Below are 13,571 nucleotides of genomic sequence, written 5' to 3' on the forward strand. Positions count from 1 at the left end.
GCTCTCTCTCTGTCCCACCTACATCTACAGACACCAAGCCAAGCGACTGAAGAGCTGATCAAAGGGGAAAGCCTGGCTGAAGAGCAACCAGCCAGCCTGTGGTGAGAAGCATCTAAGTTGGTAAGGGCATTGAAAGCGTTAAATCAGCTTAGAATGTGTTTTGCTTTTATTTCATTTGACCAAAATTGACTTATGCTCTGACTTATAATCACTTAAAATCTATCTTTGTCATTAATAATTCTGTTTGTTTATTCTATCTGAAGCAGTGCGTTTTATTTAAAGCAAGTCAGAGAGTCCCTTGGGATAACAAGCTGGTGCATATCAATTTCTTTGTTAAATTGATGAACTCATATAAGCATGCAGCGTCCAGCGGGCATAACTGGACACTGCAAGACAGAGGTTCTTAGGGTTGTGTCTGAGACCAGAGATATTGGCTAGTGTCATTCGGTTGCACAATCCAAGGAGCAGCTTACATGCCAGATGCTGTGCGTGAACAGCCCAGGAGTAGGGTTTCTCACAGCAGAGCAGGGTAAGGCTGGCTCCCAGAGTCAAGGATTAGAGTGACCTAGCAGATCACTGGTCCAGATAACACCAGAGGGGAACATCACAAATAGCACTTAGTCATGGACCAGGCCCACACTGTGCTAGGCGCAGTATAAACAGAACAAAAAGACAGTCCCTGTCCCAAAGAGCCTACAGTCTAAGTATAAGACAAGAGACAGATGGATAAGAACATAAGAATGGCCATACTGGGTCAGACCAAAGTCCATTCAGCCCAGTATCCTGTCTGCAGACAGTGGCCAATGCCAGGTGCCCCAGAGGGAGTGAACCTAACAGGTAATGATCAAGTGATCTCTCTCCTGCCATCCATCTCCACCCTCTGACAAACAGAGGCTAGGGACACCATTCCTTACTCATCCTGGCTAATAGCCATTAATGGACTTAACCACCATGAATTTATCTAGTTCTCTTTTAAACCCTGTTATAGTCCTAGCCTTCACAACCTCCTCAGGTAAGGAGTTCCACAGGTTGACTGTGCGCTGTGTGAAGAACAACTTCCTTTTATTTGTTTTAAACCTGCTGCCCATTAATTTCATTTGGTGGCCCCTAATTCTTATATTATGGGAACAAGTAAATAACATTTCCTTATTCACTTTCTCCACACTACTCATGATTTTATATACCTCTATCATATCCCTCCTAGTCTCCTCTTTTCCAAGCTGAAAAGTCCTAGCCTCTTTAATCTCTCCTCATATGGGACCCATTCCAAACCCCTACTCATTTTAGTTGCCCTTCTCTGAACCTTTTCTAATGCCAGTATATCTTTTTTGAGATTAGGAGACCACATCTGTACACAGTATTCAAGATGTGGGCGTACCATGGATTTATATAAGGGCAATAAGATATTCTCCGTCTTATTCTCTATCCCTTTTTTAATGATTCCTAACATCCTGTTTGCTTTTTTGACTGCCACTGCACACTGAGTGGACGTCTTCAGAGACCTATCCAAGATGACTCCAAGATCTCTTTCCTGATTAGTTGTAGCTAAATTAGCCCCCATCATATTGTATGTATAGTTGGGGTTACTTTTTCCAATGTGCATTACTTTACATTTATCCATATTAAATTTCATTTGCCATTTTGTTGCCCAATCACTTAGTTTTGAGAGATCTTTTTGAAATTCTTCACAGTCTGCTTTGGTCTTAACTATCTTGAGCAGTTTAGTATCGTCTGCAAACTTTGTCATCTCACTGTTTACCCTTTCTCCAGATCATTTATGAATAAGTTGAATAGGATTGGTCCTAGGACTGACCCTTGGGGAACACCACTAGTTACCCCTCTCCATTCTGAGAATTTACCATTTATTCTTATCCTTTGTTCCCTGTCTTTTAACCAGTTCTCAATCCATGAAAGGATCTTCCCTCTTATCCCATGACAACTTAATTTACGTAAGAGCCTTTGGTGAGGGACCTTGTCAAAGGCTTTCTGGAAATCTAAGTATACTATGTCCACTGGATCCCCCTTGTCCACATGTTTGTTGACCCCTTCAAAGAACTCTAATAGATTAGCAAGACATGATTTCCCTTTACAGAAACCATGTTGACTTTTGCCTAACAATTTATGTTCTTCTATATGTCTAACAATTTTATTCTTTACTATTGTTTCAACTAATTTGCCCAGTACTGACGTTAGACTTCCCGGCAATTACAGACCGGTATCGCCTCTAGAGCCCTTTTTAAATATTGGCGTTACATTAGCTATCTTCCAGTCATGGGGTACAGAAGCTGATTTAAAGGACAGGTTACAAACCATAATTAATAGTGCTGCAATTTCACATTTGAGTTCTTTCAGAACTCTTAGGTGAATGCCATCTGGTCCCGGTGAGTTGTTACTGTTAAGTTTATCAATTAATTCCAAAACCACCCCTAACGACACTTCAATCTGTGACAATTCCAAAGATTTGTCACCTACAAAGGATGGCTCAGGTTTGGGACTCTCCCTAACATCCTCAACCGTGAAGACTGAAGCAAAGAATTCATTTAGTTTCTCCACAATGACTTTATCATCTTTAAGTGCTTTTGTATCTTGATCGTCCAGGGGCCCCATTGGTTGTTTAGCAGGCTTCCTGCTTCTGATGTACTTAAAAAACATTTTGTTATTACAGACACAGGGGAGTAACAAGGAAACAATGAGATAACATTGGCTAATAGACATGACAGACACAGGATAGGAAAAGGGACAGGACACAAGCAGAGTGAACAATGTGATAGCAGCAAACATATTAGTTCCATGTTTTTTCTTGATGGATTTATTTTACCCCTTTGCCCCTAATGCAGCATTCCCTGCTTTGACTGGTGCTGTTCCCACTCCTGGCTGGTGTCTGCAGTTCTCCCCTAAGGCTACATGGTGGAGAGGCTACTGCTTGTGAATAAGACTGATTGACATCACTAAAGTCCCTCTCATCTTGCACAGAACAGGTTCAGTGAATGAAATTGCCAAAGGATCACAGTTAACTGCAACAGTAATAGGTGCCCAGTGACCAAAAGTACTATCTGCTGTGAAGTGGACAGAGGCCGCAAACCCATCTCACACAATTAGCTGAAGAGCCATAATACATTAGTGACTTTACATAACTACCAAACTTGGCCAAATATGAAGTGTGTAATCTAATTCTTAACTGTTTATATGTAAAGTATCAGAGGGGTAGCCGTGTTAGCCTGGATCTGGATTAAACAAAGACTGTGAATGGCTAGCCAACTGCAAAAGCAGTTTCTCCTCCCTTGGTGTTCACCTCAACTGCCAGAAAAAGGCCTCATCCTCCCTGATCGAACTAGCCTCGTTATCTCTAGACTGATTCTTGCCTGCATATTTATACCTGCCTCTGGAAATTTCCACTACATGCATCTGACGAAGTGGGTATTCACCCACGAAAGCTTATGCTCCAATACGTCTGTTAGTCTATAAGGTGCCACAGGACTGTTTATATGTAGATTATTTTTTAAATAGGGGACATTTTCAAAGCCATTGACTTTCAATGGGAATTGGGTACCTATCTCCCCTTTGTGCCTTTGAAAAGCTCCCCTGTAATCTTTATATCTTTAAGAGGCAAGGGAAAAAATGTACAGTTATAAAGATGCAATGAACATAAGCAAGGTAGTATTTACAATCTCAATCTCATAACAGTAACACCGAATACCACCATCTCAGCTTGATTGCTAGATTTGGCTCTTTAATGCTATCGAGTAACTGCTAAGACAACATTTCTGAATGTAGTATTTATTCCATTATACAAAAACCCACAAAGTGCCAGAATTTTATCAACGCCAGCAAAAATGTTAAACCAGTTATACCTATATTTTAAATTACATAATAGCAATTTGGGATTTGAGCTGCTCAGATCTCATAAGGTAAATCTTTACACTATTTTTGAAAAGAGGCATTTCATAGCTTTTTAATGGCATAAGCCTCTCACTTCTGTCCCGGCCTGCAAGATCATAAGATCTTGGACTTCAAACCTGTTACTGGTCTAGGACTGCATATTGTCAGTCCTGCACCTCAAACAAGAATGAAGGATACCTGCCAGCCAAGAGTTTGTGTATGTGGTGGTGGGTTTTTTGTGTGTGTTTGTTTTGTTTCCAGCCCTAGTTGATTACGAGATATTGATATTTAAAACTGATTTGTGTGTGTGTACAAGAGCTATATTAGAGGGTTTGTAGATTTGTTAAAAATCATGGTACTAAAATAGGCTAGCTTTCATGCAGGGGGTATGACAGAGCCCATGCAAGTTTTAGAAACTCAAAAACATTACTAAAATGGTTACCGTTCAATAAATAGAGCAAGGATACACAAAAACAGAAAGGATGATTGTGGATTATTCAGGCAATAGCTAGACAGTTAAACTAGTTTGATTCGGACTAATCAATCAGATTGAGACTAATTTAGAAAGAGCTTTGATTAAACCAGGCTACCCTGGAACATAAATTGTATGGAACTTGTCCATGGTTTAAGTAGAAAACTTTTCTAGCGGCTTTTTTTGGACATGCCTAGGAAACTGAACAGAGAAATATACTTTTGCTATAGAACTCTATAGCATGGTTAAAAAAGAAAAACCTACAGAAAGAATCTTTTAATTAAACTGTAAATTCTTAAATTGTAATATATATTTTATGATTCTATAGAATTTATTCTATAGGCTTCCTGCCTAGTAAATACTAAAAGCAAACAGTGTATGCAGTTGATTTAGTTTTGTGTTTGATGGAGGAGCGAGAGAGATGGTTATAAAGAATAGGTTATATAGAAGTATGTGTCTGCTCCCTGTCATCCAAAGCATCCATTCATAAAGTTTCTGATACTTCTGAGTGGTAAAGGCCTCTTCATAATTCTGTAGTAGAGGGGACAATGTTGTCTAATCTGTAAGATAGTAAGTGAATAATTGAACATGTAAAGGGAAAAATCCCATGTGATGGAACTTAAACAGCAAGGATGGCGGCCCTGATAATAGCTGACTGCAGCACAGAGACTACAGGGCCTCCAGCAACTGCTTGGGGCACACTCACTAACTCCAGCCTGGGAAAGTTACATAACAGTTAACTGCCTCCTCCAGCCCCCAGATTGCAAAATCGAAAGAGTGAGCAGAAAAACTTTAGGGAGCAGCAATATTTTTAAAATAGTAAATCTGTGTTGACAGGGTCCCTTTTAATCAGAGGTTTTGTGCAACAAAACAAAGAAAATTTAAACCTGGTTATTCAGCTGGAATCTGAAGTGATCAGTTGGTCCATTTTGCTGATTTATTTCAGTGTTTTTGATGTCCCTCCCACTGGACACTATTTACATGAATAATTTACTCTTAAAAACGTATGGAAATATATTCAGTGTCTTCAATGAATTCCCTAACCCCAAAATCCAACCCCTTCCTCACTGAGCCTGACCGCTCAGACCCAGATGCCTATCCAGTTCCAGCAAAATGGCTCTCAATAAACTATAAATGCCTTTCCAGAGCCACCCTCAATAGAAAGCAAAAGATCTTCTTGGAGATGCTTAGGGTCTTGCTTGCATCCTACTCTCCACATCCCAGTGAGGAGCTCCAGGTGTGGCACCCATTCCCACATCTTCACCACTGGCATAAATGCCCCAGCCACCAGCAGGCCTTCCTGAGCTGTTTTTGAAGCACCTTGTATGCCTGAGGGCAGGCCTTCACCCCTCCACCAGCCTTGCGGTGCTTTCCCTAAAGCAAAATGCACTATTTCCATGCACTCTGCTCTAGGGATAAGTGCTACATATTTTAAATTGTAATCATGTTTAATAATTCTTGGCCTATCACCATACACAAGTGCTCTCCCCTATCTTGCCCTCAGTAATATGTCACCTAGTGGTAGATTTAGCAGTTGGGACAACCAGCGACACCCACAGATTGTAGTGCCATGCTCAGTCTGAAAACAACTGGAGCTAGTGGCACAAAGAAATTGACCTAGATCCTCCACTCTCTCCTCTGGTTGTGTGTGTATGCAGCTGCAGAGAGAGCATCTCCTTACCTGAGCATGCTACTACTATCTGCAGCTGCCAGAAGAGAGAGATGAGGGAAGGAGATGGAGAAGGCAGGAAGCCAGGAAAAGGTGGAGATGGACAGAGAAATACTATGGGCCAGATTCACTTGAGTTCAACTGATAGAAGCTGGACCCTGATTAGGGTTGCCAGGTGTCTGATTTTCAAATCAGAAAGTCTGGTCAAAAAAGGGGATCTGGCAGTTTCCAGTCAGTACAAAGATCTGGTTACCTCAGGGCAGAGGGAAGCGCCAGGTCATTAATCCACACCAGCCCCTACCCAGCCAGCACTGCCTCCTACCTGCAAGCAGGCTCTTTATCAGGCTGCAGTAGCTCCCATCCAAGCCCTAGAGCAGAAGGAGCCTGGTGGCAGAGGAGGAGGGGTGGGGAAAGAGGTGGAGATGATCCAGCACGACAGGGAGGGAGAGGATCGAGCAACATGGGCAGGACCTTGGGGGGGAGGGGGAAAAGAGGTGGAGAGGGCAGGTCCTCGGGGGTCCAATTACCAATAATTAGAAAGGTGGCAACCCTCACTCTGTCTGAATGTTTGCTTTGCTTGCACATTAATGGAAGCCACTCAGAGTCCCCTTTCTGCTTGGGACCTGAAGCCAGCAGGTTCCATTTCCAAAAGTGAGCATGGCACACCCACACTGGCCAGAGGATACAATGGTTCAGTGCATCTCTCAGAAAGCCGCTGAGAGCAGAGCCCCAAATGGAATTTAAAGAAAGTTAACACTGTTTTCCTAAGGTAGGAAATCTGTGGGAGGAAGATGGCACTACCAGCCCCTTGACCACCCCTCCAGTGCGGCTGCCCATCTACATCCACAGGAGTGAATCTGGCACTATAATTGTTTGTATTACCATAGCATCCAGAGGTACCAATCAGGATCAGAGACCCATTGTGCCAGGTACTGTAGATACAGATAGTAAGAAACAATCCCCACCCCACCTTGAAGAGCTTACAACCTAATTTAATTTAAACATGAGATGCAACAAGTAGATTTAGACAGATAGTGTTGGTAGAGGTAGGAGAGGGGGAAAAAAGCACATGGTTACATAGATTAGTGATGGCACAATTAGCTGGTTTCAAGCCATTTAAAGTCGTTAGTTTAGACCCAAAAACTGACAAACAAGAAATACGGATATCAATAATCCCTCCTGGCCCCTGCCTGGCCATTAGGGTTTACTGATTCATAGAGCTCAAAATTTAAAGTCTCCACAATTTTTCATTGAAGTTTTGACAAAATTTTATCCTGCTTTTTAACCATCTCTATTTATTAGTATTGCAGATCATACTTCTGAAAAAGAAGGAGTGCCAGTAACAAGAAGCAACAAGGAATTGCTCAGGGACTTGAGTGTAAGAGAGAGAAAAAAATGGAGAAGTCTTATTTAGTTGCCTTCCTATATAGTCTCAGTTAATACTGCAGGGGAAAGAAGGGCAGAAAAAAAATGCAGAATGAATTAATGCAGCCAAAGCAGTTAGAAAGAATGAGTTGGGCCTTAACAAATGTATCAGGGGGAAAGTAGTACTGGAGACAGAACATCTTTTAGTAAAAAAAGGATGTTGAAGTCAATGAGGCACATCAAATGCGTGATATACTGAACTTCTTAAAAAAAAATCTGACTTCAGCAAGTAAGTTAAAGAACTGGCAAATTAAGAAGTTGCAAAGACCTTGTAAGGAGTTGCATTGACTGCAGGGCTTGAAAAATGTGAATATAAATATCTGAGCATGACAGACAGGTTGAGTTTTTTTAAAGAAATAGTTATGGGTAAGTGGGCAGATATCAAATACAGGAAAAGGAGCAAAGGTAATACCATTTTCCAAAGACAGACAGATAAGAAATCCTGGCATTTATTGCACAGTAAATTTAACTTTGATTCCTAGTAAAATAGTGGAATCAAACATGAAGAACTTCATATATATATAGGGATAAGTGAAGCATGAACAACAAACAGCATGGTTTATAACTATCTTAATTGTCTTTTTTTAAAGGGACTATTACAGGTTTGATGGAGAAATAGGTGGTAGATATATTTGGATTTTAATAAGGCACTTGATAGTGCCTCCTAACACTTTGCAAAATTAAATCAAATTGGCTTGGATATGCACACTGCCTTGTGGATTGAAAACCAGTGATGGAAAGCAAACAGAAAGAGTAATAATAAATTAAGCTGCCATATATTGAGCTGGGAATGTGTCTCAGAAGATACCATGGAGTTAGAGCCAAGCTTTAACATCTGATTGATCATCGGAGTTAGAAATGGAAGAGACCCACTGTATCCATCTTCATTAATGAGCCAGAAAAGAAGCAAAATAGCATGATAATTAAGTTAGCAGATGAAAATAAGTTAGATGTTACAAACACCCATAAGGACAGAAATGTAACACAAAGGACAACAAAAGGTTAAAAAATAAGCAGGAAATAAAATTAGATTCAGTGTCACCCAGAGCCATAGGTTGTCAGGGGAAGTCATGGACAGAGTCACCGATTTCAACTCAACATACATGTACCAATTATGGGTGTTCCCAATCCAAACCTTCTTGTGCAGTCTTGCCCTGACACCACTCCTCCCAGCTGTCACAATGAATGCCTGGCCCTCAATCCTACCCTGCAACTTCCCCTGTTAGTCCAAGTGCCTACCCAAGCCCAGCTCTGCCAATGCGTTTTGGGAATGTGATCTACAGGTTAGTAGATCTACTGGGAGTGAGAGGATCAGGGTTCTATTCTTGACAGTCACTGATTCACTTTATGACTCTTAGACAAGTTACTTACCCTCTTTTCAACAGGAAAGCAATACTGTATACAGTTTACATGTATTGTAGGAATTAATGTAATGATTGCATTTCTATAGCACTCACTGCAAAGCTGAGTATTGTAATCATATAGCTAGTCCGAATGTCAATTTGGAGTGACTTCAGTTGGCCCTATTTCACTAAGACTGGATATTGCTTTTGCTTTATTATTATGCCATGTTCATTCATGTGCACCATCCAAGTCTCCTTATTTGGCCATTAGTTTCCAGAGAAGAGAAAGCTAAAGTCAACATGACCAGAATATGACTGTTTTAGTTTATGTAAATAAAGTCATGACATCATATTCTTGCTTCCCCGATGTGATCTAATTGTACAGTTTCAAGAAAGCAAATTGAAACAGAAGCTTTCAAAACCTCCAAGTCAGCCTTGTCTACCATAAGAGGCAAAACAAGAAAATAAAGAGGGCAATACAACAGTCAAAGAACAAAAATCCTAGAAAGGTGAATCCAGCCATTTCATACCCTGAAAGGAACATCAGGAACAATTATCCTGGAGATACAATTACATCATTAATATTGAATGGAAATTTAAACATTTCTCCTTTACCTTCCCTCCTAGGGTGACCAGATAGCAAGTGTGAAAAATCAGGACAGGGGGTGGGGGGTAATAGGAGCCTATCTAAGACAAAGCCCTGAATATCAGGACTATCCCTATAAAATCGGGACATCTGGTCACCCTATTCCTTCCTCATCTTAAAACAGCATGAGAGAAGAGCTCACTTTATCCCAGTACTGAAATGGACCAGTAAGAATCCTGTTCTTTTAGACAGTACTTTACTAAAGGTACATGAGTCATATTTTATATATGGAGAATGAGGCACAGACAAGTTTGAATGATTTGCTCAGTACCACAATATCAGACAAGTGATAGAATTCTCATCCTTACTGTACTCCTGATTCTGTGTGGCGTGGGTCAAGACCAATTCATCTTCCTACCTCAGCTTCACAACCTGTACAAAATGGGAACACAACCACTTATTTCACAGGTGTTGTTAGGGTTAATTAATGTCTGTATAAGGCTTTGAATACAAAGTGCTATACAAATGATAAACATGAGTGTCCTCAATAGCAGTCATTCTGAGGGGAGTAGCCCCCAGTGTTCCTCAAATGGGAAAAGACTGACTCATTTCAATGGGACCAGGATTTCCCCCTTGATGAACATGGTAATTTTTTTTGGTAAAGGCCCAGATTTGTTAGAAGTTGAAGATCACAAACCTAAATTTAGAAACAATTTTCATATAAAAAAAATCTAGGCTTCTGCAGTAAAATCAGGATTCCAAAGCATCATTTCCAGTTTTGTTTTGCCTTCTGACGGTTGTATTTTACCATTACGTGTTTATAGTCTTTCCTCAGAGGAAAAACTAAAGTATAGAAACAAACCATTAGATAAAAACAGAGTGGATATGACAGATACTTTAAGCCGAAGAGACATGACCTTGCATTAGGCAGACACCTAAAACAGCCGAGCACCTTGGTAGGCATTTGGCCTTGCTATGAGACATTCTTTAAAAGTGCTTTTAATTCATATGCAATATGATTTTAAAAAGTTGACTTTGAAGACCAACACACAGGATGGCCAACACTAGCATCCTTATTATGATACACAACATTGCTGCAATTAAGTGGTTTCCAATCCAGTTAAAGAACTGGATGTGTTTGCACTAATTCTGCACAGCTGCTTTCCAAGTGTTCCGACACTAGCAGATGTGGCTCTATTTTCATAATTTTCTCTTTGCCTTTTAGCAAGGACACAACTTTGTGACAATATTTTACCTCAGGGTTTTTGCTGACCGTCTTCTAGCATCAACATTCTTGCTTCTGCATGAGTTGCTTTCTTTGTAATACTTGCTACCAAATCTTAAATCCTTGAAGATATTTGCAACTACAGCAATTCTTTATTTGCTTCAGTTGTCCCCACCTTTCCCCAAAGTCTTTTTTTTTTTAAAATTCCATCCGAAGTGTCATCTCGAAGCCTCTGAGGTTCCAATGGTCTCTAAGATTCTTTGGATCTATAGTCTGACCTATCTCCGAAATGTTTGTTTCCCCCCCGCCCCCTTCCAGCCATGTTTTCTATTAGATGTTGAACAAAGGGTCAAAAATAAAATCATACTTCACTGAAACCTAACGTTGCCTCTGTGCTGAGAAAGAGCAGACCTTTGGGATCTTGCAGGTGAATTCCCCATTTGAATCTAAAAATCAATGCCAGGTATTTTGGTATAATTTGTTCATAGACAAAATGTATACCAGTCCTGTTTTCTTGAAAAGAGGTGGTAACAAAAGGCCCACAGACAGACAACTCCCTTCTCAGGTAAGGCACCTCTGGCCTGTCCCCAGGAGCAGTTGCCTTGTACCTCCATCTCTCTCCAGGCCCCTACTCAGGTCTAATTACTTTACATACTCTGGCCCCCTTTTTCTCCTTCAGCCCCTGTACTTTTCATCTGAGAAACTCCTAGTCAAGGCTGCTTACAGAGACCCACTGTAAAGACTTGTCTACAGGGGACAGTTATTTCTGATGAAAAACACGTGATCTTATTCCAGAATAAACCATTAGTAGATTAAACTAATTCAGAAAAAGGCACTCTTATTCCAGAAAAAGAGCATCCACACAGAGTTAATCAAGAATAGCTAGTCCACTTTAAATTCACACCCCACCTTAATCTCAATTAAATTCCCAGTTTATATAAACCATTCCTTTTGTACTAGTTGCTATTCAAACACATATGATCTCAGCTGGGGCCTTTAGGGGGTTGTCTACACTGCAAAAATAACCCACTGCAATGAGTTTCAGAGTCTGGGTCAACTGAGTTGGGCTTCTGCTATGGGGCTAAAAATAGCAGTGTTGACATTCCCTCTTGGGCTGGAGGGCCAGTTCTGAAACCCTGCAAGAGGAATGGTCTCAGAGCCTGAGCAGGGAACATCTTCATTGCTATTTTAGCACAAGTTCAAGTCAGCTGAGCTTTGAGACTTGCTGCCATGGGTTTGGGGTTTTTGTTTTGTTTTTTGCAGTGTAAACATACCCTAAGTGTTACTGTAATACAAATAGTAATAACACAAGATGCAACGCTATTGTAGATAATTAAAGACATCTTCAGAGTAAAAATAAGCCACTCATATCTTCAGAGTGCTATTTTCCTGCATTGTGCACAACACAAACCTAATCAATCAGGAATCAGCATTAGCAAGTGACACTGCAGCATAGTGATGCCCTGTCCACTCCCACTTCCTGGGAACATCCCCTGTACTGGGAACTAGGTAGAGGGTGGCACAGGAGCCAGTGCAGCAGTTTGGCTCCATCCTTGCACCACAACCAGAGTTGTTCAAAGCAGCTGGAACATAGGGCAAGATCTGGCCAATGTGTTCTAGCATCCATAAAACCTCAGCCTGGGCTGTGTGCCAACCTGTACAAACAGAAACAGGCCTTTGTCTTTTTCATTCTCAGTGGCACTGGCCCTGCCTGCCTGTGCTGGTCAAACAAAAGGATTCCATGAAGGTACTTGCTGAGTGCACTGCTAAACAACTCTAGAAGGAAGTAACATTTTATATCCCTGTAGTGGTGTTGACAAAACCCATGAAGTTAGTGTAGTGGCAAGCCAAGGTGCAACTCTACAGCATACTAGCTTGCCACACAAACTCTCCTTGTAGATGAGCCATAAGTGTTACAGGCTTTAGGAGCCCTGGAACCAGCTTTTTTTTGGTGGATGGCCAGACAAATAATTGGCCGCCCCGTGAATGAGAGAAAAAAGCACCAAGAACACTGCAAGTTAAAGCCATAGTTCCGTAATGAAAGAAACAGCAAACAATGTAGAAGCTATATGTGGAAGATAACTCTGTATGAACATGATATAGATCAGTGGTTCCCAAACTGTGGTTTGTGAACCCTTGGGGATTCGCAAAATGTTACAGGGGGTTCTCGTAAAAAATTTCATAATGGTGGACAGAGCCGTCCCTAGGGTCCGTGGGCATGGGGGGCAGCAGCGGGGACATGGGCGGGGCCGGCGGCAGCCACGGATCCTGCCCATGGTGGGCGGGAAAAGCTGAGCAGCATGAGGGGCAGAGGGGGAGCCACGCTGTACCTGGGGGGTCATCCAGGCTAATTTTTCCCTGGCCCTGCAGGCAGAAGAAAAAGTCTGCACACCAAACCAGCCAGAACCAAGGTCATTGTAGCCAATGTAGCGGCGGTAATGTCCCTCAGTTAGTCGATACTCAGTCATTCTCTGTGGAGTGCTGTTTTGCTCCAGTGAGACATGCATGAATCTTCTCATTTACTAGTTTGTGCATTTGTTAGTGTTCTCAGTGTGTTTTTATTTGAACTGTTGTACACCCAATAATGGACAAGTGGCTAAAAAACGTGAACTGTAAAGACACGAGAAAACAAACGTTCGACTTCAGCTAGTGTTTCGTCAAGTCCAAAGTGTGGAAAATCTAAGTTAAATGATCATGATGGTCCTGGAAAGTCACTTCAGAAACAAAAACTATGATTATATAAAATATGACTACATGCATTGGTGATCAAGAATGTCCAAAACCACAGTGTGTAATTTGTGGTGACGTTCTAGCAAACAGCAGCCTCAAACCTTCTCTACTTCGGCACCACTTAGAAACTAGGCATCCCACACAACTCGACAAGCCTGTTGGTTTTTTCAAGCAAAAATTAGCTGAGTGGAAAAGTGACATTACCAGTTTTTTATTCAAAGCAAGTAGTGATAATGAAAATG

Source organism: Emys orbicularis, chromosome 5, assembly GCF_028017835.1.
Source record: "Emys orbicularis isolate rEmyOrb1 chromosome 5, rEmyOrb1.hap1, whole genome shotgun sequence".
Lineage (NCBI taxonomy): Eukaryota > Metazoa > Chordata > Testudines > Emydidae > Emys > Emys orbicularis.